The sequence below is a fragment of the Meles meles genome, chromosome 13 (assembly GCF_922984935.1).
Source record: "Meles meles chromosome 13, mMelMel3.1 paternal haplotype, whole genome shotgun sequence".
NCBI lineage: Eukaryota > Metazoa > Chordata > Mammalia > Carnivora > Mustelidae > Meles > Meles meles.
Window position 1 is genome coordinate 74640214 of NC_060078.1, and position 23417 is coordinate 74663630.

Consider the following 23417-nt stretch of genomic DNA (forward strand, 5'->3'; position numbering starts at 1 on the left):
CTCAATAAATACTTGTGGGACAAAGTAATGAGTTTACTGGAATACCTGAAGCCTGCCATAGCTGAGCCCCCTCTGGGTCCATGGGCCAGAAGGAAAGGGGCAGCTTCGACACATTTTAGTCAACTCACGGAAAACACCGAAACTTGGGAGAGTCCTAGACCTCTGTGGGCAATGGTTTTGAGGCCAGCAGGAATTTCCAGGATGGTTCTACCATTCTCAGCAATGGAAAGCTTCAATTTTCTATAGCTGTTGCTTACATGTAGCAGGGGATGTGTAGAAGAGACGGAAGATGGAGGGGGTTCAAACGCACCAACGTCAATATCGTCACCCTAATAATCTCACTATTCCCGGTAAATGCACCATGTGATGAGAAGGATTCTGAAGCACGCGAGAGGAAGCCCTCCTTGGAACCTTGGCACCCCAGCTCGACATTCAAGACCTCTCACACGCTTGCTTTAAACTCCTCCTTCAAGTTCTTCTCCTGCCTCTCTTTGTGCAGCCTCTGTCCCATGGGTCCTGAATTACTTGTCATGCATCCCATTCCCTGTGTGTTTTCCCTACGCCTGTCCCTTGACTCCCAAGGAGCCCTTGACCTAGACTGCTCCTGCCCCACCTTGTAGATCCAAAGCCTACTCACTGGTCAGGGTCTGGTTCAAAGATTATCTGCTTCTCAGACTTTTATTATGTCTACCCCACCTGGCAGTGATCTCTCCCTCCTCTGAACAGCCTGGGCCTTTTTTTTTTTTTTTTGCCATTTTCTCATCATGTTCAGTTCAATATCAAACCTGACTTCATGCCCCATAAGGGCAGGAGCTTTGCCTCATTTTTTGCAATAAATGAGTTCATGACGTTTCCTGGGCACACAGCCTCACGTCATTAGCTCTGCGTAAGAATGGGACAGTGTCAGGAAGCTATGCTGAGCAGAATCCAAAACTTAACTTCCCCTTAGACTGGGGAATCTAAACCAGTGTCCACAGGACCCTATGTGTCCAGTCGAAAGGTCCGGAAAACAGACTGAACTTTCCCCTTTCCACTCAGATGTTTTCCTGTTGGGTGGCCAAAAGTCTGAAACAGCTGAATTTCTGGGCGCTCTACAAACCTCTCCCATCTCCAACTTTCCCAAATAGTTTATTCCAAAACTCTGTCCAAATAAAAAATCCCTAAAGAAACACAATTGCTAACACTGAACACATGAGTCCGAGAACCAGAGATCCGAGTGGAAATAAATGCCCTGTTTTTGCCAGGTACATGTTGTCAGATATAGGAACATGGAAATATATTTATCTCTGGTGGATCGTAAACAAAGCATGCACTTCCCGCGGGGTCCAAGTTCCCTTACAAAAAGAGGGTAACGGGTTTTGGAGAATCTCACACGCATAAAGCCAAGGATCCTCCCTTTCTGCGTGATCCAGGAGATTTGGCAATGTGCTGCGAGCACTGTGGTTTTAAAATGAAGCCCAGTACAAGCTTTTGATCTATACAGGATACTATGTGCGTGTGGAACCTTCCTGAATCGACAGGCTGAATATAAACACTCCTTTCGCACACAGAATCTGGGTTTATTAGTTTGCTTTGGGACACACACATCTCTTGCATTTCCTACACAAGCGACACATGGAGAGGTGAGGCAGCCGTCCCGTCCCGTCACTCACACCCATGGGTGGCCTTGGCAGTTTCGGGGTCACCGTCGTATTTTCCACAAGTGACTGCCGTTAGAGGGTGAGCTAGTCGAAATGTTCCCCTGAACTCATCGTGAGTTGCAGCAGGAGGAAACACTCCATCACTGAGAAGTGACGCTAATGTATTCTATTAGATTTGCTTATCATGTTAAAGAGCATATTAAAAGGAAATGTTTGGAAAAGAGATGCCATAATGTGGTATGATGGATTGAGAATTCCTAATTTGGAAAAAATGTGCTAAGACAACATGATTGATGTGAGTGACCTATTTTATTTTATAAGAAAGTATGAGTTGCCTCGGGCTCATTGGTACACATATTTGGAAAAAGTTGTTTTTTTTCCACATTAAGTTTTTATTAACATTTTCAAAAGAGCAGAAACACCATAGAAGGATATAAGTTGTGACTTGTCAATGCAGATGTGTTTGTAGTCATTTGCTGCTTAGAAAAACTTATCCCCTGGCTGGAAGGGTTTCTGGATTAGGAGTTTCTTGCCAAGTGCACACCTGATGGGGAGAAATAGGACACCTTTCTCACGGATAAAAAAATGACAGGGAAGGGGCATTTTTATTTGCAGCACAGACAGACCTTCTGCTAAGTAGCTAGTCATCTCCTAGAATGATCAACATGTCATGGAGCCCCCTGGCCAGCTTCCGTCAGCAGAGAGCGAACGAAATGGAGGTGGAGTTAACCATTTCATTTCTCCTTTGGAAACTGGAGCCCAAAGTTGGGGTTCCTCATTATCACACGAAGGGGCTTGGTGTGGAAATTGGGAACTTCTTGGGTTTATCCCAGAAACGGGAATGCGGGGACTCCGACAGAGGGTTGATAGCTGACAAAACATTCTGTTACCATTGAAATGACGTTGCCAGCGAGATTAAGACTTGAGAAACGCCGATAGTACCGTGTTTACCGAAGAAAGAGGGAATCTTAAGAAGAAAAAGGTACTGAAGAGTGGAAGTAGAAGAATAATTTGGTACAAGTTTTTCGGAGGGCAATTTGTCAACTTGTCACCACCAGAGCCTTAGATTTCTGCATGCCTGTGGACCCAGAATTCCACTCCTAGAAAGTTCTTCTAAAGAAATAATCATGAATATTCACAGAGCTTTAAGTAACGAGATGTTCACTTTAGATTTCTAATATAAAAAAATTGACTCTCTGAATGTCTGCCATTGGGGGTTGCTTAAATAAACTCATACCTTTAATGTAGCTGTTGATAATGTAGAATAGTAACATTGTGGAAAAAGGTTTGTGATGGTTTATTAAATAGGAAAAGTGGGTTAGAAAATATTATGCATAGCATGAAGCTATTTAAACAACTCTGTACATGTGTATTGTCTTAATTCTTAGAGCTATTATTGTATCCCTCAGTAGATGTATGCCAATGTCATATAAATTACACTGTTTTATGTGTGTTTGTGTGTATATATACAAAGGTATATAACATGTCCAGGATATGCACATATCTTTTGGGGGATGGGACGTTCATCAAAGTGTTAAGAATAACTTTTTCTAAAGAGTGGATTTTACAGGTACTGTTTGTCCCTTTTCTTTTGTGTGTTTTCATGTTCTATAATAGACATGTTTTCCTTGGGTAATAAGTAAAGCAGTTATTAAGTGGAAAATCCAAGAGACTCAACAGATTACTTAAGAAACAACAGAGTTTGCAAGGATTCCCAGACACAAACCAAACAGTTTTCTCATATAATAGAAATAGCGAGTTGAAAATATAAAAATTATTCCTTTTGTTGTAACAAAAACAGAACAAAACAAAGCATAAATCACCTTAAAACTGAAAATACACTAACTTATGTAAGAAATATCTAAGACCCGTTTAGAAGCAAGTTTGATTACACCGAGGAAAACCTAAATAAAATAAAGAACTGTCTTTCTGCTTGGGATGTCTAAATATTGTTAAGATCTCAATTCTTCCCCCAAGTTAGTTTATAAATTGCAACTTCAATAAAATTTCTGATTAGAAGAACTGGCAAGTTGACTTCCAATATTATCCAGGAGGACAGATCCACAAGGATAGACAATTTCTGTAAAAGAAGAAAAATGAGATGGGGCTTGCCCCATTGAATTTGAAAAGATACTACAAAAGTCAGAATAATTAAGTGGTATGCTAATGTTATAAAAATATCAAACAGATAAGCAAATGAAATAGAATAGAAGGGCACCTGGGTGGCTCAGTGGGTTAAGCCTCTGTCTTCACTCAGGTCATGATCTCAGGGTCCTGGGATCGAGCCCCACGTCGGGCTCTCTGCTCAGTGGGGAGCCTTGCTTCCCCCTCTCTGCCTGCCTCTCTGCCTACTTGTGATCTCTCTCTCTCTGTCAAATAAATAAATAAAATCTTTTAAAAAAGTACAATGTAGAATAGAATAAAATAGGCTACTGGAGTAACGTATAACTTATGTGATAAAGATCGTAATTTGGGTTTGCCGAGAAAGGCTACATTGGTGCATCAGTGGTACTGGAATCATCAGTTATCCCTTGAAGAGGGGGAAAGAGTGGGTTTTGACCTCATGCCACATTCACAGAAAAAGAAATTCCAGATGTATTCAAGATGCACACTTTTTTAAAGTGACAAAAGCTGCAAAAGAAACCAGATACAAATAATTGCATAATCTTGAGAATGTGAAGAGCCTTTCTTGACAACAGATAAGCCTCAGAATCCATAAAGGAAAAAAGCTAACAATTTGGGGTGCCTGGGTGTCTCAGTGGGTTAAAGCCTCTGCCTTTGGCTCAGGTTGTGGACCCAGGGTCCTGGGATCAAGCCCCGCATCGGGCTCTCTGCTCAGCAGGAAGCCTGCTTCCTCCTCTCTCTCAGCCTGTCTCTCTGCCTACTTGTGATCTCTCTGTCAAATAAATAAATAAAATCTTTATTAAAAAAAAAGCTAACAATTTTACCTGAATAAATATTCAAATCTTTGGTATGGGAGACACACACTAAAAACACATGACAAACTAGAGACATAACGTAACATATGACAAGCGATTGATCAAGAGCCTTACTATATAAAGTGCTGCTTTCAGACAAGAAAATGACCATCGTGCCGATAGAAAAATTGGGAGATGTAAGAAAGCTTTTTTACAGAAGAAATACAAATAGCCACTAAACTTACAAAAGAAGATTCTCAACCTTGCTAACGAGCAGTTTAAAATGAGAAGAAAATAGTATGTATTGAGGATGTGGAGAAATATTTCTGACCCAGTCATTTCATGCCAGGGAATTTATCCTACGGAAATGTCACAAAATAGCCCAAGAGATGCTGGAACACGCTGCAGATGGTTAAGGGAAGGAGGCAGACCTACTTACACAAAGGAGGAAAAAGAAAAGTCCAGGAGACAAGGTATCTTTGTGATTCCAGTTTCTGTTCAAGATACACACGTAACTATTAGTGTATTGAAAAGAATTTCTGTAGCAGACGGTCGATGGAAAAGGAGTTGGGGAGGCATCTTTAGGGACACTTTCCTCTTCTGTCACATTTACATCTTTTATGATTATGAGTCACTTTTTAAAAAAAGATTTTATTTATTTATTTGACAGAAAGAGAGATCACAAGTAGGCAGAGAGGCAGGCAGAGAGAGAGGGAGAAGCAGGCTCCCTGCCCAGCAGAGATCCCGACGCGGGGCTCGATCCCAGGACCCTGGGATCATGACTCGAGCCCAAGGCAGAGGCTTAACCCACTGAGCCACCCAGGCGCCCCACTTTTATAATAAAAAACAACAATGCCCATCTGACAGCAGTGCCCAGAAAGGTGAGGCGACGCGCCCAAGGTAGACAGCACGTGAGGACCAGAGGTGCTGGTGCCTTGCTGCCCCCAGGGTTCCTTGTTCCTCCTCAAAAAGAGCCTCTCTCTCGGGGTGCCCATGAAGCACCCCGAAAACGCCACTTGTCGTCACCTGTTGGGCATCCATGGCATTGGTTCAGTGGGTTTCAGGGTGGCGCCTGAGCCCGCAGTAGAAACGGGATGGCTCAGCCAGGGCCGGTTTGGCTTGTCTACTTGGCTTCTAAGGGAACTCCTGGGAGGGCATCTGTGGGTTCTAGAAAGACCCCTCGAGCCAATAGCAGGAGCCGGCTAGGGATTCCTGCTGCCGCCCACATGAATGTTCCTGCATTCGTGTGGGAAAACCTCACACAGCTGGGGGCCGAGGGCCTTCCTGGTGGGGTGGTGGCCGGGGGGTGGGGGGGGGGAAGGCCTCAAAGAGGATGACAACACCTGCTTGTATTGTAAAGTGCTTTATAATTTCCTTTTCCATCCTTGACCTCATTTGATCTCCAGAATCATCTTTCTCCCGCTGAAAGAAGAATCAGCGGGACTGTTATTATTCCCATTTCACAGAAGAAACAACTGAGACTTGAGAGGTTGAGCCCCCAGCCAGGTCACACAGCTGGGAGGAGGGAAGAAGGAACGAGAGAGGTCCTGCTCATTCTCAAATCCTGCCACACGTCTGGGAAGACACCATCCGCCCTCAGTGCAGGGAAGCAAGTTCCCCTTGCTGGAGACTGGCCTTGACCAAGGGCACTGCGGAGTTTTCTGCACAGCCTAGGATGACTTCTGACCCCCAGCCCCTTTTTGACTCAGTGTCTAGCATGCCTCCTTATGGTTTCCTCTGGCAGCTTTTTGCTCCTTGGTGGCTAAGATGGTTAAGCTGACTGTTTGTGCAGGGGGGGGGGGGGCTGCAGAAGGGGACAGATCTGAATGTTCTCCAACAGAGGATGTCAGCCTGCCAGGAAAGACTTCTAACCATAGAGCTTGGTCTGGAAGCCCCAAGTGCCCTTGATTCATGCTTGTGCTCCTGCAATCTAGCACAGGGCCAGGCACACAGCGAGTGCACAATAAAGATTTGCTGAGCCAACAGACTGGCTGTAAGGTCCTGGGTCCCCGCTCCAGTTTTTTGGATCTCACCCTGACCTCTGGCTATCCCCGTCCCCACACGGAGACTCTTGTTCCCCCGCTGTAACATGGGTGTGGGCCAGTCTCAGGGATCTGAAGCAATACTCCTGGCCAGGGGCGCGACCAGCTGCCTTTCAGAACAAAAGGATTGGAGGAGCGGAGGCAGCTTTATGCAAGAGATTTAGAGCCAGAGACTGGACAGAAGTGCCGGAGCCAAAGGGCTATTTGGAGTCCACCTTTCCAGTGGTTTCATTGGCTCCAACTTCCCAAAGCCTTTGACTCCGCCAAGAGCAAGCCCTTAAAACCAGAGCCCTTGCTTTTCTGCTTCTGTTTGTCCTCAGCACATGGCAGGTGCATGTGAATGAACTGTGGTCTCTTGTAACAACTTGCACCAGTAGAAACGAGAAGTGTGGGAGTATGAATGACATTATAGGCCACGCAGGCCAGCTGCCTCCTTTAGAGACCCTGAAGATCTGCCTGTGGTCCCCGGTTGGGTGGGCAGGGGAGGGGGGCGGCAATGGAAGAGATCTGGACGGCATGAATGGGCTGGGTTTCAGAGATTGGCCAAAGCCAAGGCCAGCTCACATGGCTTGGGTTGGGAGCCAGGGGAACCTAATTGGGAGTCACCCAGCACATACCAGAACCCCCACATTGGCTCCAGCCAAAGCTCAATTATTGCTGGGACAGGCGTGATGCTTTCACAATGAGGACATATCTATCAAAAAGATCCTTGAGGCTACTTACCTGTGAAATAATTACATGTGTCTCAGAACTAGGAGATCAAGGATCTTTATCCAACATCTCATGATGCTCTTAAAAAAGGGTTTCACTATAAACTGCAGGCGGGGTGGGGAGAGGCAAGACTTCCGAGCCAGGGCACCATGTTTTCATTCCACCTTTTATGTTTTGGCTTCATCTCATCTAGGTGCATATATCTCTCTATAGACATAATAAAACATTAAAGGAGATTAAAAGAGCAACTGTCATCCATAATCCTATTGCTCTAACTCAGGTGTACACACATGCATACACCTTGTTTAATTACACAAGCCACACACCAATTGCGGGAAATGGAACAATCAAGAAGTATACATTGTATACTTGTATACCTCAGTCAATAAATGTGCCTGGTCCACACATTCCCCCACCAACCCCCTCTGCTCCCTTGAATGTGCATTTGAAGTAGAACTGTTGTCACTTTGTATCTTTCCAGAATTTTTCTCTAAGACCTCATTTAAGTATATACACAAACAAACAGGCAAGTGTTTGGGATCATACTGTGTATTGTTCTGGAGCTTGCTTTATCCCCCTTCAACACGTCTTAAAGATCTTCTTGTCATATTACAAAGAGATAGCTCCTCCTACCTTTTTATAGTGATACAATTTTCTCTGTACAGAAGTAACTCAATTTTTTTTTACCAGTTCCCCATTAAAGGAAACATGGGTTGTTTCCAGTTTTTTCAATATTCTACACAGTGAATATGTATCTATAGCTTTGTTCAGCTTTAAGCTTCCTGCCTCTCTCACATGGCTGATGGGATTTTTTATTCGTGCCCATAGACTTTCCTGTTGGGGAACGTCAGCTTCATGAGGGCAGAGACCTTGTCTGTTTTCTTTACTGCCATGTTCCCAGTGCCCCTAACAGTGCCTGCTCAGCAGAAATGCACAGTATATATTTGTTGAATGAAAAATTGACCAGCAAGGGGAGCACACAGCTGAGAACCATTTTAACGATTAATGCTTGTCTAATGCCAGAACTTGACAAAGGCATGTTTACTTCCTAATCACATTCTGTCCTCAGAACAATTGTGTGAGGTCAGTAGATCTTGCATTGTTATTACCCCCAACTTGCTGATAGAACAGGGTCAGGAGGGGATTTTCTGTCTGGGCACATTAAATAATAGTTATCTAATTCCCCCAAATAATCCTTAAGGGCAAGGATCATGATCCACTAGATCTTTTAACCCTGTTAATTTCTGGTCAGTTGCAAATTTCCTCATAAATGGTAAAGGCTATGTGTTGATTGAATGACTACGTGATCCCCAAATACTATATGTGATTTTAAGAGGTGCCCTACTTCTGAGGGCACAGTCTACTAACCCAGTCTGCTTTCCAGAATGCAACCAAGCTATCCTGTCCCAACTTCACCATCCGGTGACTGGTGTGGGCAATGGCCCTTCTTTCTTCCTCAGTGTTGGGGGTTATGGTTTTTGCTCTCACCACTAGGTCAAATTTACCTCTGACAAGACTTCTCCAAGGTTTATATACCTTTTAAATTTTTGTTACTCTGCTCTTTGGAATTTTAAGTATTGCCCACTTCTACTCCCTTCAAATAATTTGAAAGTCAAAGCCAACCAACCCCAAACATGACTGAGAAGTCCAACTGTCATACTCTGCCATGAAAATGGAAGACATTTTCCATTTCCATTTCCTGAGTGGCTCAGTCGGCTAAGTGTCTGCCTTTGGCTCAAGTTGTGATCCCAGAGTCCTGAGATCAAGCCCCACTTTGGACTTCCTGCTCAGCCGGGAGTCTACTTCTCCCTCTCCAACCTCCTCCCCTTTCTCATGCTCTCTGTCTCAAATAAATAAATAATACCTTGGGGCACCTGGGTGGCTCAGTCATTAAGTGTCTGCCTTGAGCTCGGGTCGTGATCCTAGGGTGCTGGGATGGAGCCCATGTCAGGTTTCCTGCTTAGGAGGGAGACTGCTTCTCTCTTTCCCTCTACCTGCTATTCTGCCTGCTTGTGTGCGTGCGCTCTCTCTCTCTCTGTCAAATAAATAAATAAATAAAATCTTTTTTAAAAAAATGGGAGAAGTGGTAGAGGAAGATAGACATTTTGTAGTAAAATCAGATCTAGGACCACTGCCATTCAAAGTGCCCCAGGACGTTAGAGTCTCTCCATGGAGTTTTACCTAATTCCTTGGCCCAACAACTCACCCCACTTCAAAATTTATTATTCTCCCCTGCCAACTAGCATTCACTTCTATTTTTCTGTTTTCTTTAATTATGACAACCTCTATCACAATGCCTATGAATTTTCTGGCACTTACATATTTCCAAGGTCTTCCTCTACTAGGCAGTGAGCTGCTTGGGGGAAGAGATCATGAGATTTTGTCGTTTTTGAATCCCAAATGCTAACACAGTGTCTAGCAGATAGCAGGTACATTTTGGAGGTGGGGAGGGGAGGAATTTGCTTTTCGTGGCACACAGCCAGTATAATTCAACACCCTTATATTCCTACCAAGCCTATATAATTCTTTATCTTATGAGTAGACATTTAATAGCTTTTGGGGGGAGGAGAAACTGGAAGTCTTGAACATTTTTAACGTTGTCACTATGAAAGACAACATTCTGAGTCCTAGACAGCGATGAAGAAAGAAATTTTTGGAACATAACCTATTTGAAACTTAAGGCTTTCCAGCTTCCTTCCTGACTCAGCACAGATTTTTGTTAGGCTCTGAGGGACACCCCGCCCCTACCAGGAAATGCAGAGTCTGACTAACAAGGAGGAGTCACAGCATTGGAGAGGAGAGTATGGTAGTCGGTGAGCCCCAGCAGGCTCTCATTACTGCATTGGCCTTTTAAGGATCCAGTCCTCCTGGATTTAAGTGCAGGCCTGCCACAGGGAGGTGCTGGGGGAGGCCAGTATACCGAGTCAAGCCTGTATCCCTCTCTGTAAAGCCCTGGGTCTGTGTGTCCTTGTCTTAGTTGAGCATCTTATGCTTTTTTTTTTTTTTCCCCTTCATCCCCCTGTCCAGCTTGTTCTTTGGCTATAATATTTGCCCAAGATTCTTCCTTTACTTTCTTTTTCTTTATTGAGGTATAAAAATTTATAGTCAAACAAACAAGTCTTAAGTTCAATGAGTTTTTGCAATTGTATACCTACATGTTACCATCACCCTAGTCGAGATAGAGGACATTTCTAGCTTTTCCAGTTCTCTTGCCCTCCTTTGTAGCCAGCCCTCTGCTGGAGGCAACCACTGTTTTGACTTCTATAACTACTTATGAATTTCATATAAACAGAACTACAGAGCAGGTTTCTTTCTTTCTTTACTAGAACAACAATAACGAACATGTGTAGACATAATAGAATTTCTTTTCTTTTCCAAGGTGTCAAAAGTCAACATTCCCAAATGTTTGACAGTGGTGGCCTCTGGCTAGGGGAAATTCAAGTGACTGCTACTTATTTCTTCACACATTCTGGCCTAGTATGAAAATATACATATAATTTTATAATTATAATTTTACAATTGTATGAAAATATACATATAATTTTATAATACAAAATAAAGCTTTCCTTGGAATGGAAAGACATGCCTCTTGGGGAGCAGTGAAGAAGCGGGGTTCAGTTGGGCACAGAGATGGAGCTCGGGCTGTCCGAAGGCTCATCCCGATGGTAGGTGTTTGGTACATCCCCTCCGGTTAGAGACCTCTCTAGCCAGTCCCTGTCTGGATTCCTGATGATGCTTTTGGATATGGGGCCATTTGAGCAAAGGATTCCTCCTACCTCAAACTCTTCCCCTTGGATCTTAGCAAATAGAAAACATAGTCTAAAGCAAGGGTTAAAAATTCCATTAAAATCATGAAAAACACACAAAACTTAAAATTCTCGATGACACATTTGCATTTTAGTCATGAGCATAAAGCAAATGGCTATAGGGCAAAATATACAATCGTAGGTAAAAATCTATACACTCTGGTCTCTGAGTATCACTAAACACAGAAAGGGGGTAACTCCTTGTTTCATTTCCCTGAAGGCCCTGTGACACAGAAGAGCGTGTGGTGAAGAAGGAATGAGTACAAGAGGGGCATACACGAAGAGAAAGTTTTGAATCCCCAAATAATATTTGCAGGAACACTTAAAGGGAAAACAACCTAGCAATTTCACAACAGAGTGCAAGGCCTGACTCTGTTGGTTAAATGGTCCCATATGTGGTGTGCGGAGCTGGGAGGCTTGGAACCGGCTGGCCCAGGCCAGTGCCAGGGCTCTGCGTGAACTGGCTGGGCAGTGAACAAGTTGCTCAGCCTTGGTGAGCCCATCTCTGCCTCTCTAATGGGGTAACAACTGGCCACCTCACTGGGTATGTGGGAAGGTGGCCAAAGGAAGGTGGGAGCAGACTCTTTGTAACCCACAACTTCTACCCACATGCTGGCTCTCGTCTCTTCCAGACCAAGAGAATGGGGGATCCAGGCTCTGAATTCTGCAGTCATTGACTTTTGGGGGGACTCAGAGCAGAGTGTTATCTCTTTCCTTACACTCTGGGCCCTGACTTCCTCGCTGGGGAGAAGGGGAGCGTTCTGATAGGATGCAGAAGTTGGGAGGGAGAGGACAAGTGGCTGGGGTCAGATACATGTGGGTTGGAAGCCAGACTCCTTCACTTACTAGCTATGTGTGTGTGACCTTGCGGTGAAACCCTTTACTTCAGAGTCTCAGTTTTCATATTTGGAAGGTGGAAATAGATTGAGTACTTCCATGGATTTCTGAGAGGATGGGATGAGCTAGAACCTGGTAATAGACGCTTTGCCTAGGTGCCACCAGAGATAGAAATGAACCATCTCTCATGCAAGATGCCCGGCAGCAAGTGAGCAATGAAACAGACCCTATCTTCTTCCCAGCACACCTGAGCAGCTGCCCTTAAAACAATCAGCGGGGCTCAGAGCAAGGGGCAGAAATAGGGAACTCTCATGCTTCCACAATGAGAATCAAGTTTTCCAACTGCGCTGGGCAGAGGCAAGATGGATCACCTGGATGGAGACAGTACTACAGATGGGCCAGATGTGCCAAAGCCCATCTGGGGGAGATCCACGGCCACATGGTTGGCACTGCGATTCCTTCCTCATCTGGAAGGCTTGGCATCCTGTGCGTGTTCAGACGCCCAGCCATGCAGCCAGGCCTGCAGACAGGCAGCCGCTGGGGAGGGAGAAGGTTGGCTGATTTTATTTTTAGCAACAGAAGACTTTCTCCCACTTTCCGGTGGCCAACTCATCCTAGGACTCCCCTCAGGGTCAGAGCAGGAGGCCCCAACCTGCAGTCCTCCACCCCTGTGATGTCCAAACCTTTTCCCAAGGCTGGCAATTGGACCCAGATCGGAGGTGAGCTCGGTCTTGCAGAGCTCAGGATTTTTGCTGGAAGTGGGAAACCCAAACCTCTTGGTGAGGGGTTGTTTTTTGGTTTGGGGGTTTTGTTTTGTTTTTCCTTGCAACTTTCACTGTTTTGTCCCGCAAGACCAGGTAGCCAGTGAGGGGAGGAGTTCTTTTTAAGAAATAGCCCACCGTACCATGGCAGTCTCTGAACCGCCCCCCTTCGCTAGGGCTTCCCGGACTCCCCTCTCCCCCCAGCCCCTCTTCCCGACTCCCAGGCCTCAGAGGGGGAAGGAGCCGCGCGTCCCGTTTCCCCGGCTGAAAGCGAGGGCGTTTCTCATTTCTGACGCTGTCTTCGGCCATACCTGACATCGACTGTCTTTTATTTTCCTTTTCCCTTCTCCGCCCTCCCGCCCTCCCCCGCCCCGGCTCCCCCCCCCCTCCCCGGCTCCCCCCCCCCCTCCCCGGCTCCCCCCCCCCGCCCCGGCTCCCCCCGCCATCCACTGGATCTCTTGCGCGGTTCTTGCTTTTGAAAAGGACGAACACGTGCGTCCTGGGAGATCCCGACTTGCTTTTCTTCGGGCCACACCGCCCCGGCCTTCCTGCGGGAGCGGGCGACTACCTGCTCATTCCAGCCCTCGATCCCGAGTAGAAGCGGACTGCAGTCGACAGCACCTGATCCGCAAGCGCTCCGAGCCCCCGGCCGCTTCCCCGAGCGCGGGGAGGGGAGGCCGGCGGCGGCGGGAGCCCGGAGCGCGGCTACGCGGCCGCATCGAACGGCGAGGCCCGAGCCCGCCGCCCAGGCGTCTGGAGCCCGGAGCCTCCGAAAAGGCCTCTGCTCCCGGCCACACGTCTCAGCCGAGCAGATGCTGCACTCCCCAAATTCATTTTTAATTCATGACATCAGTTTAGGGACCGTCGGAGCCTCTAAACAGCCTTTCTCAAAACCAACACAACCACCGCAACGCGAAAGAAAAAGGAGGCGGCCGCCAGGTCCGGAACGTGGGCTCCTCTGTTCCCAGGGAAGGGCCATTTGGAAAAGCCCTTTCCAGAGAGGGACCTGCCGTCCCTCCCGTCAGAGTTACCCCCGCCCCGCCTTTCCCTGGGGCCAACATTGGGCACTAGAGTTATTTGTCATAAAGACAGAGCTGGTGCCAACGTGGTTTCGATCAGGACTTTACCACGTTGTGTTAAGCAATCAAATATACACTTTCAGGGAGATTAAAGGCTCCCCCAAATACTTCTGCACACACAACACATACGTGACAAGTGTGTGTATATGTACACATACACCAGAACTGTATACAGCATACAATATATAGTGTATGATTAATTAAACATGTTAAGTGTTAATAAGTAATATAATAATGTAACTAGATGTTAAATATGTCAAACAGCATATAATATGTGAAACTGTATAATATACGCTCTATGTTAAATAATATATACCTAATTATATATAGTATGCAATAAATTATATAAATAATACCAGCAGACCATACATAATATGATACATTATAGGTCATTATATTAAACAGCATGTGCTCCTCTGAAATACCCAAGGGGCCAGGTAGCATGCAGTCCCAGGGAGCCTGAGAAGGAGGCAGGCACACAATGGTCCCCATTGCTGGTGGTACCTCCCCAGTCCTTGCCCCACCCCAGCTCCCCACCGGCCCACGTGTCTTGGGACGACATAATATTCCAAATGACTAGCTAGCTCCTCGTTGGAGTAATGAAGTTAACTGACTATCTCTTACAGAGGTCAGTCTCCAATGAGGGGGTTGGGGGAGACACAAATTTCCTCAATGAGACCCTGGGGCATCCTTCCCCACGTTCACTGCAAGCCCTGAACATTTGACGTTTGGTCCCCCAGCGTGTAAACCTAAGTGTTCTGTCTCAGACATATAAGACAACTTAAAGTGCCATTTTCCAATGTGGGCGTTTAGAGGCAATTTGGAAATTGAAACGAATCTTTATATGCAAGACCTGACGTTTCAGAGGCCCTTTAAAGCTGCGGCTTTGCTGTAAATAAGCAAATAAAAATAAATAAATTAATTAAAAAAAAAAAAAGCTGCGGCTAGAAAAGCAGTTAAGAAACCCGCGCATGGGCTGCAAGGAGACGACTCCAAGCAAAGCAAAATGCACAGCTCGAAATGCGATATTAACCGCGCGCTTCCAAGTCTTGCGGCTTCGTGATAATTGCGGCGTTTACTCTTCTCATGCTGGAGAAACAGGAGAAACGCTTTGACAGAGAAGTTACCCTGAAGAGTTTCATCTTTTTAAAAGGGAAAAATATCCCAGAGGCCGTCGTTGGCTTCCTGGCAAGCTAAAACAGGGTGTAGGGGAGTCAGTTTTTCTCCAGTTACCTAGAAGCGGGACCTCAAAACCAGTCGTCTGGAAGAAGGGAGTGTGTGTTAAGCGAGGGCTGTTTCCGATGGGAACGCGCGGGGCCCCCTCCTCAGGGCGGGCTCGGGACACGGAGACCCTGCCCCGAAGCCCGCTTCCCCCGCCGCAGGCCGGGGCGCACACGGCGGAGAGCGCACTGCGGCGGGGCGGTCCGCAGCCCGGGGGCGCGCCGCCGCGCCCGCCGCTTCTGTTTGCCGTCCCCTTAACTTTCCATTTCTGGTTCTCTTGCCTCCGGAGCGCCCTGCCGCGGAGTGTCAGACAAGCTCTGTCGTCTGCGGGCTCTCACCTCAGAGTCAATATTATCTCAGATGGGCACAATAGACTGGAATGAAAAGCTAATATTGAACCAATGAGGTCCCTGCCCGCGCCGCCGCAATGCCACCCTTTGTGGCGCTGCTCCGGGTGAGCCGCGGGCGGCCGGCTAAGCGGAGGGCGACTGCGGTCGGGCCTCTCAGAGTGGGGGAGACGGGAGGACCCGGCGGGGAGGCCTCGGAGGCCCGATCCGGAGGTCCCCTCGGGCCCCGCTCGGCCTCTCCGCCGGCCGCGGAAGCTGGGCGCTCGGCGTGTCCCCGCGCCCAGGAGCGGAAGGGACTCAAATAGGGGAGCGGGGCCTGGCGCGTCCAACCCCCGGACGCTAGAAGCCCCGGACTGTCAGTGTGGTGGGCAGGGGTGCAGCTGCGGGGCCCCCACTGGTGGGGCTCCTCTCAACCCCCCTGGTTGCCCTGGAGGCAGCCTGGCCGCAGTCTGCAATTAAAGGCCGCCGGGGTCCACGCTCCGGGAGGAGGTCTCATCAGGACGGGGGGCCGGGGAACACCCTGTCCGCGTGCCTCCTTGAAAGCTCCCTGTCCCTGTGCACTCTCCGCGCAGGTCCGCTCAGGCTGGCCAGGCCAGGCACGCACAGGTAGCTGCAGGAGGGGCCTTCGGGCCGCCCTGCTGCCTGGGAAGGGAGCTGGGACCCCGATCCACTTTTTCCGTCCGCAGGCGCTGCTCTGCGGATTCAGGGTCGCTCTGAGTCGCCCACGAGAGCAACGCCAGGGTGCTGGGCCACAGAATCTCAGCCGGGGCTTCGGAGTGAGTGCCCAGGCCACCCAGCGATGCACTCACTGGCTCTTCAGCTCCCTGGCCGAAGTGAGGCCGCAGATGACCCTCTTGTCCTAAACCCCGGGCTTGAATCCGCAGGAGGGGAGCAGGGAAAGAGAAAAGGGGTGTGGGGCGAGGCCTGTGGACTGGAAAGGTGGCCTGGAGAGAGATCGTGGGCAAGTGGCCTCCAGGCTAGCGCCAGAGTTCCACTATGTGGGGCCGCCTGGATGAACCGCACTGCTAGCGACTGTTTGGGCGCCCCCGTCCGCCTGCGTAGACTCTTCCCTTTCTTTTCTCATTGGCTGGAATGTAGGCGTTTGGCAATACTGGAGGGGGGGGGGGCGGGGCCGTCCCAGGGCCCCTCGTGGGATGCCCACAGCAGGCGCAACCCGGAGGTGAGAGTGCGTTTTTTGTTACCTCTTTGAGCCTCAGTTTTCTTATCTGGAAAATGGGTATTATGACTCCTTCGACATCAGATTCTGAAGTTTCCTGGGATCAGGAGTGTGAGCAAACGGGCTTTTAAATTCTACAATTTCTTCTAAACCTTCCAGTCATCCTCTCCAGGTTTCAAGGATAGCTGCAGCCTCTATGAGAAAGTCTCCAGTTTCTTTCTTCAAGTGGCTAGGATCCATTTCTAAGCCCTAGCTTGGCCCCCAGGTTCCCCCCACCCCAAAAAAAGAGAGAGAGAAAGGAAAGGCACTGAAAGAAGAAACAATTCAGTTCTTGAAAGAGGAGCAGTGTTTCAGAAGCCATCCCCAGGTTTGATAGTTCGTTAGTGCTGACAATCCCAGGGAGCTCCTAAAAGGACTGAACCCCAATTTACAAGGTCGCTCACAGGTGACAAGAGCAGAGTCTCTAACGAAAAGATGCCAAAGAAGGTAGTAGGGGAATCCGAAGGTGTGTCCCCCACCTTCATGCTGGTCCTGTGGCTTGCTAGACATCTTGCCCAGCCTCTCGGAGCACCTGGCAAGAGTCACTGCCCTTGGGGCTCAATGGAACTATAGTTTTAGGGGTGGGTGGCGGGGAGGGGCAAGTGCAGGAGAGACCCAACTATCTCCACCCCCGTGGAGCTGTTGCCTGAGCAAGGCCAGTGGTTTCTAATTCCTGCTTGCCTGTGTCCATCAGTCTGTCCCTCACTCATCTTTGCTTTGCCTTAGACTCACCTGAAGGCAGCTGAGGGAGAAAGAAACGGGGACCTGCTCTGATTCTGTGTCTTCCCTTCCAGTAGTGAATCCAGACAGCCAGTGTGTTGAGGGACTGATGTGTTTCAACCTGATGAAGGTGTTAAAACTCTAGGGTCACTTCCTGCCTATAGCTCCAATGGGTCAGTGCCAGTTCCTGGCTCTGAAATGTTAGGTCTAAAATTGGACAGATCTCGGAAGCCCCAGGAGTTCACAAGCTCCTGCTAACGTCCAGAGAAGGACAGGACCAGTTTCCTGCAGTCACCTGGGAAAGCAAAGACCTAGACTAGGGTCCAGACGCTCCTGGGAGGGCTTGACCCGCAGGTGGACGCTTTGAACAGTTACCTGGAGGATGCCGCTGGATTTCCAGCAAACCCCGAGAGGATTCCACGGCCTCACTTCAAGGGAGAGGCTAGCCTGCCCTGAGGCAGATGGGGTCTGCGGGCTCCAAGAGGAAGGGGACTGTCACCCGGCCTGCGGTGGCCGCCCCAATCCCTCTGGGGACCAATCCCCACCTCAGCAATAACCACTAGAACATTGGCCGCCCAGGAGGGGGCGCAAAGCTGGGAGAGCTGGGCGTGACCCCCAGCTCCTCTGACTCCACCCCACTTGGGGCCAGCGCGGGCAACAGGGGTCCATTCCTTGAACTACTGTGGCTGGAAAGAGGGATCTGAGACTTCAGGCATGGATCTGTGGTTGTATTTGCGCGGTAGCTGGCCATCGCCCTGGCACAGGTGACCACAGGGCCGCCTAGTCATTTTTAGAACTGAACCCTTTCCTCCTTCCTTGCACTCCGGAGAAAGGAGCCCGACTCCTACTGGGGCTGGGATTCCAAGAGCTGATGGGGGTGGGGGTGGGGGTGGCGGTGGGGGTGGGGGGGGGGGTGGGGGGGGGGGTGGGGGTGGGGGGGGGGGTGGGGGTGGGGGTGGGGGTGGGGAGGAACGCATTTCCAAGTCGTCCTCTCTACTCTAGTCAGTGAGCCTCCATAGACTTCCTCTCCTCGCCCAGATTGCGGTCACCGCAAGAGTTTGGCCCTGGGGACGCCACCCCAGCACTCCCCTGCGTACGTACCCCGTTCAGGGGCTCCGCGGCTATCCTGCCCGCTCCCGCCCTCGCCACTAGGCGCCGCTGCGCGCACGCGGATCCCCGCCCAGGGAGCTGCCTCCAGGGAGGACGCCAGGAAGGGATTTTGCTCTAATAACAATTTTTTTAAAAACATGTTTTAAAGATGATTTATTTTGTTCGTTTTCCCATCCTCTCCCTGCGCGTTCGGAGAGGACGGGTGACTAGGAATCACAGTGAGTTGGAGGAATTCTTAACCGACCCCCCGGGGAGGCCCGTCCCGGAACACCTTTCCTCCTTTCCTCGCGTTGGGCCCCAGAAAGGGCTCCGTCTTCGCGGACGGCCACGCTCCCCACGCTTCCGGGAGGGCTCACAGTGCGGGCTCACGCAACCGGTACCCGCTCACCGGAAGGGTCCTGGATGTGACGGAGTGCACCAGGAGAACTGGACCACTCTAATATTTGATGAACGGGGACTATTAGCTCACTTGCTGCTCTCAACGACTGTGAAGATATGAACATTTCTTTTTCACCGATAAGAAAACTGAGACTCGAGAAGGTAGTGGCAAAGGTAGTGACCCCAGGGAGCACCTGGCATCATCCCGAGCTGCAGGAGGCGATGAATGTGCCCCAGGCGGGAAACTCAGAACAGAGAGTTATGAGAGATCCCGCCACATTTCTGCCCTTTGATGCCTCCCACTAGCTAGGAATCCATGCTTCTATCCCCTCAGCACCTGCCCAGGAAATCCTGGGCCTTTGTGGGGAGCACAGAGAAGCTAGGGGCAGGACTGTGAGACAAGCAATAGCTTACGTTGCACAACTATGTTGTTCAGTTTTGAAGCCCAGCAACGAGCCCTGGAGGTGGGCAGGTAGTAACAACAGGAACACCCGGGACAGGAGCTAACTTTTATTACAGTTCATTATGTGCTAATGACAGTCTAAGCACTTTGCTTGGCTTATCTCCTTGAACAACCCCAAGGGCCAAGGTACTATTATTTATCTCCAGTTCACAGAAGAGAAAGGCACGGAGAGGTTGGGCAATTTGCTCAAGGTCACCCAGATCTGCCTGGCATTTTTTGGGTGGGGCAGGGTCATTACCGTAGACTATACAGGGAAATTCACCCATCTTAGTGCACAGTTCTGTGAGTTTGGAGAAATGCTCATAGAGGTGTAATTACTGCCATAACCAAGAAATAGAAGAGTTCTATCACTCCTCAAACACAGGCCTGACTTCTGCCCTCCACTGCCTCAAGGGCAGCATTGGTCAGATTTTTACAAATGACAAGATGAGGCGGGGAGAGGTTGTGGTGTTTGCCTAAGATCACTCCGCCAGTAAATGACAGATCCCAGATTCAAACCTTCATCTTGGGTCTGCTAGGCCAGCTGCCTGCTCAGTGCAGATTCCTGAACCTACAGAGCCCAACTTGAGGTGATTTGGGGTGTGTGGAGGGAGAGCCCTTTGCCGTAAGATGGAGCTTTGGAAACCCCCTCGCAGCTCACTGCCTGCTCCCTTACTTAACTAAACACCCATCGTTCTAGGGCAGCTCAGGAACAAAGAGGAGCCAGATTCTGCAAAGGCCTAAGCCGCAAATAAAGTGAGGGGCAGCTCTGAGGCACAAGGAGCAGGGGTAGAGTTGGCCTAGGGTCCGAGTCCAGACCAGAGTGCCCAGTACCCAGAGCCTCACCCACCAGTCTGGTTAATGAGTTACTGTCCTAGTTAATTCTCCCGCACGTAGGGGCTCAGTTCGAACCTTCCCGTGTTCCTCAGGTCCCTGGCCGCATGAATTAGCATAGATTATCTGGCTTCCAGAGCTTCTGTGTGGCCCAAGTCCGTTTCTCTCTCCTGGGCCTGAGCAAGACTTGGGGATGGCAGCAATCGGGGCAGAGGAAACCGACCCTGGCGATCCCCCACCCTTGCCCACCTGCCAGCCACAAGGGACCCGGAGCCACCCTCCAGGCACTATGCAAGAGGCCGATGGGCTGCGGACGATCTTGCAGGAAGGGAGACGAGGCTCTGAGCAATCTGGGCCCTTTGCCCCTGCAGACTTTCCGGCCTCTGGCAGGAAGAGGAGGGGATCTGGGCTCCAGACTGTTGCTCACCCCCTTGGGCACTCTGGACACTCCCAGCCAAAGGTAGGAAAGGATTTAAGGGCGTACCAACAACACTTTAGCACCCAGCCTCTGACTTTTAAAAAGGGGTTGAACTCCCTTACGTTTTAGAGGCGAGCTTCACTCCACCTCCCAGACACTAACTGGATCTCCTTTGCCCTCAAGGTCATCTGCTTTCATGCCCCCTCTGCCCCCCGCCAAGATCACTCATACTGGGAAATAAATGTTCATTCCCCACCCTACAGCCAGGGCAGGGCTTCTAGTACCCCTAGTTTTGACCCTCCATCCTTCCTGGAGAGCCTTTCAAGGAGAAGAACCTTTCCCTCTGGTTCCAGGATCCATGATCTAAGCCCACCTAAATTGGATGCTTCTTTTTGGCTTTGGAAATGAAAGTCTGACCTCCACCTCCTCCCCAGGCTTGCTGACAAGCAACAGCCAACCCCCTTACCAGGTGGCCTCAGGTTCCCTGCCAGCCTGGGCACCATGGGGCTTGTGTCCCTACAGCTTAATGGAGGGAGGGATTTGTGAACCGGAGTATTTCTGGAAGTCAGCGGTTCAGGCCACTGGGAGGTACATCTCTAAACGCACCCCACCACAAGAGGCTGGACTAAACACCCTGCATCCTTAGGCCTGGGAAAAAGGATGAGGGGAGGGGGGAATGCTGCAAAGCAAGACCACAAGAACCTGGGAAGGGTGGAAACCCAGCCACCACCCAAGCCCAGAGCTGGCATCAGAGGTCTGAAGCTTGAGACAGGGTCAGGTTTCTCCGGCCATGACGGCAAAGCCAAGGCCCACACCTGTCTTGTGTGTGAATGTGTGTAAGTGTGCATGCTCTGGGAAAGTTGAGGGGGGCGGTGTGCAGCTCAGATGATCTCTGTTAGCTAGGGTCAGGTGCCCAGACAACCCCAGAAAACACATTTCTAACCTTTCTTGCCTGGAGGGTTTTCCTAAAGGGTTTCTCCTCCCCACCCCCAAACAGATTATGCCTGGAATAAAGAAGTTGAGAAATTGACGTGAACAAAAAAATACATCAGATGAAACCAGAGAAGGTCAGGGGAGACCCCCAGGGCAAGAAGGTGAGCAATTGGGCAAGCAGGGGCGTATGTCCAAAGACCCAGATCTTCCACTGATGAAGCCAGTGGGGAAGCCGTCTGGCTCTCAGGTCAGGTCTTCGTTCTTCTCCCCCCTCCCAATCGACTTTTCTCGGGTCTCAGGGCAACCCAGTCACCAAACACAGGCATTTCTTCCTCCTTAAGAGAAATGGCATGGACCTCTAAGTAATAGATTTAAAGGATGCCAGATTTTTTTCCTCATTAATTGTAAACGTGCAAAATACCTGCTGGTACTTCACTTTAGAAGAATGCAATTGGCAAGAAGAAAAAAAAAAGGAAAAAAGAAGCGGCTGATGAATAGATAATAGATCTTTAACCACCAATAAACAGAGAGCAGCGCCAGCAGCCTGGGGGACGTGATCATAATTATGCCGCTGCGTGAGCCAATGGGGACGAGGGAACTCGGCCCTAAAATCATCCCAAAACCGAAGGCGAGCTCGAAAATGCGGACACGGCTTGGGACCGGAGACGCGATCTGCAGTCCCTAGTTGCAAGCCCTGCACAGCAACCCGCCCCTGGGACGACAGATGGCGGAATAATAATAGAAATAATAATAATAAAACAACAACAGCAGCAATAATAATAATAATAATAATAATAATAAAATTAACGCAAGTCCTAAGGACAGTGTAACGGTAATAGTAACACCGCGTCTACCTTTCCCCTGACCTTGGACACCCCTAGTCCCAGATACTACCCTTAGGAACAGTTTGGGGGAAGGAGGTGAGCGCCTTCGCAGGGAGAAAAAGCCTGGAGCCTGTGGGGTCTGGTGGGAAGCCCGTGGCCCGAGCAGGGTCGTTTACTCGTGCCTCAACTTGCAAACGAACAAACCTGGCCAAGAATCGCGAATGCAGCAACCTTGGGACCTCGACGCTACGCGTGGTTGGATGACCCCCCCCACCCCCGCCCCCAACCTCCAGCCCAGGCTCCATCCTCACCTGGGAAACCGCCGGGAGTTCTGCGGGGGGGGTGGGGACTGATGAAACCGAGCGGCTCCGTTAGCCCTCGCCCGGAATCCACTTACCCTCGCCGGGCTCCGGGGGGGCGATCCCAGCTTCCCCGACGCAGGGCCACGGGGGGGGGGGGGGGGGCGGCGGCGGCCCAGAGCTAGGCGCGAGGGATCTGCGTGTCCGTCCGTCCGTCTGTCCCTCCAGCTCGGGATCGGGGGGCCGCAGCAGAGGCGGCGCGGGCCGGGGACTCTGCAGGGACCGGGGTGCCCCGGAGGGAGTGGTGGTGGTGAAGGAGGAGGCGGTGGCAGAGGGGGAGGAGGTGGGGAAAGAGGAGGAGGAAGAAGAAGAGGAGGAGGAGAAGAAGGAGGAAGAGGAGGAGGAAGAAGAGGAGGAGGAGGAAGAAGAGGAGGAGGAGGAAGAAGAGGAGGAGGAGGAAGAAGAGGAGGAGGAGGAGAAGGAGGAGGAAAGGAGGCCGAAGGAAGAGGAGGAGGCGAAAGAGGAGGAGGAGAAGCCGCGGCGGGCGACGCGGGAGCGAGGGAGCAAGGAGCGCGGGGCGAAGGCGCGGCGAGGCCAGCGGCCCGGCGGGCGCAGGAGGCTCGGCCGAGGCCGCGGCGCCGACTCCGTTCCACACTCGGCCGGGATCCAGGCCTCCGGGTTCCCAGGCGCTCGCCTCCCTCTGACGCACTTTAAAGAGTCTCCCCCCTTCCACCTCAGGGCGAGTAATAGCGACCAATCATCAAGCCATTTACCAGGCTTCGGAGGAAGCTGTTTATGTGATCCCCGCACTAATTAGGCTCATGAACTAACAAATCGTTTGCACAACTTGTGAAGAAGCGAACACTTCCATGGATTGTCCT

General features: G+C 50.0%; 1 long non-coding RNA gene across 1 annotated transcript; it reads right to left on the reverse strand.

Moving 5' to 3' along the window:
- Positions 1-3249: 3249 nt before the first annotated feature.
- Positions 3250-22873, reverse strand: LOC123955715. The gene is made up of 3 exons (XR_006821321.1): positions 22635-22873; positions 7324-7518; positions 3250-3720 (listed from the first exon to the last, which is right to left on the reverse strand). It is a non-coding gene; the product is annotated as an uncharacterized LOC123955715 (long non-coding RNA).
- Positions 22874-23417: the final 544 nt, after the last annotated feature.